This window comes from Suricata suricatta, chromosome 7, assembly GCF_006229205.1.
Source record: "Suricata suricatta isolate VVHF042 chromosome 7, meerkat_22Aug2017_6uvM2_HiC, whole genome shotgun sequence".
NCBI lineage: Eukaryota > Metazoa > Chordata > Mammalia > Carnivora > Herpestidae > Suricata > Suricata suricatta.
This window is the reverse complement of record NC_043706.1, coordinates 141,833,049-141,835,055: the sequence shown is the minus strand read 5'-3', so window position 1 is coordinate 141,835,055 and position 2,007 is coordinate 141,833,049.

The following is a 2,007-nucleotide window of genomic DNA, read 5'->3' as shown; positions in this document are numbered from 1 at the left end:
GTCAAGTGACTAAAATTAAAGAGTGCACTGATGAAGCCAAAACAAAAGCCCAGGTCTTATAGATCTTAATTTTTTGCCAAAATAACCCCTTAAACTTTACCTCCGTCTGCACCATATCTACGTTTTACAGGACTCGTGCATTTCACTTTACCTGATGTATTTGTTACGTTGAAATACACCAGCTCCGGAGTGTTTTCCCATCTTTTAATTATGAATCACTGCACGTTCATCCTCAGTGGTCCAACAGCCTGTTCCCGGGACTCCAGCGATCTCCGCCCTTCCTTCATGGCTCCTCCTCCCTCCCCTCCATCTCATCAGAGTCCAGCTATGACCTGCAGTGATGGCTTCAGGGAATTCTCATATCGTAGTAGTTCAATGCCTTTTTACCTTTGGGGGGTAATCGAACCCATAAAAACCGGTCTTTATCCTTTTCTTGGTTCTGTCTTGTCATGAATGTCAACCAGAGAGCAAATGTTCAGAAGTGGAGAGGCTTCCCGTGTTATGAGTCCTGCCGAGTAGAATCAGAGGTTCTGGTGGTGGAAGTGGGAAGTCAGGGTCGTAGCTTTATCTGCTCCTTGCTGGAACCGGCGATGGGCCACCCAGATGGGGCGGCGGGGGCCAGCCTGAGTCACTATGCGGTGCTGGTGGCTCATGCATTTGCTCTGCCGCCGTGACTCTGTGCTTTTCTCTTTTTTAAAGTTCTCAACATCATTATTCATATTCAAGCCCTACATACTTAAAAAGTTTTTTTCAGACCCCTGTGCTCAGAGCTCATTCTATTAATTAAATTCCAGGATTAACCTACAGTTCTTTAAAAAGTAGGAGGGATTGGGGCACCTGGGTGGCTCAGTCGGTTAAACGTCCAACTTCAGCTCAGGTCATAATCTCATGGTTCGTGGGTTCGAGCCCCGCATCAGGCTCTGTGCTGACAGCTCAGAGCCTGGAGCCTGCTTTGGATTCTATGTCTCCCCCTCTTTCTGACCCTCCCCTGCTCACATTGTCTCTATCTCTCTCAAAAATAAATTAATTTTTTTTTAAATGCTAGGGATAAATTTCCACAAAATGAAGTGCACGGATCTTAAGTGTACAGTTAAATGATTTTTGATGAGCACATACACTGGTGTAACCAATTCCTTATCAAGATACAGAATATTCTGTTCCTTCCATGAGGTTCATCTGTGCCCTTTCCTTCAATTCTGTCCCAGGGGCAATCAGTGTTTGCTCTTGGCCACTATAATTTTCCTGTTCAAGAACTTCACATCAATGGGAACAGATAATAATAAGTACTTCCTAGTGTCCAGTTTCTCTGCTCTATTCAATATTTTGAAATTCATTCATATATGTAAGTAGTTTTCTCCCTTTTAGTGTTTAATCCATTCCGCTGTGGATGGACATTTGGAAGGTGTCCAGATTTCAGCTATACTGAATAAAGCTGCTGTGAACATTCTGGTGTGTGTGTGTGTGTGTGTGTGTGTGTGTGTGTGTGTGTGTGTGTAATTCGATGTTATCATTTGCCTTCCCTGGTTAGAACCTCCAGAACAATGCTGAATAAAAACTCTGAGAGAAGACATCTTCCCCTGTTCCCTAATTTTAGGGAAAAAGCATTACTTTTCCTATTAGGTATACTGTTAACTATATATTTTAAAATGACTTATATTAATTTGAGAAAGTCCTTTCATTGGCTGAGAACTTTTATTAAAATAGGGGTTGAATATTATTATATTTTGTCTACATTTTATTTGATTAAATTATATAGTTAATGTCACTATCTGCCAATTTGGTGAATTACTCATATTTAATTATTCAATTAAATTTCTGAGATAAAACACTCTTAGTAATGGTGTTCTTTTTTTGTATTTCTGAATTTGATTTATTCATGTTTGTGAAGTACATTTTTGTCAAGTTTCATGAGGGTTATTAGTTTATAGTTTTCATTCCTTATAATGTCTTTATCTGGTTTGCTTTGGCTAAATAAAATGAATTGGTGTTTTTTTTCTCCTTTAATTT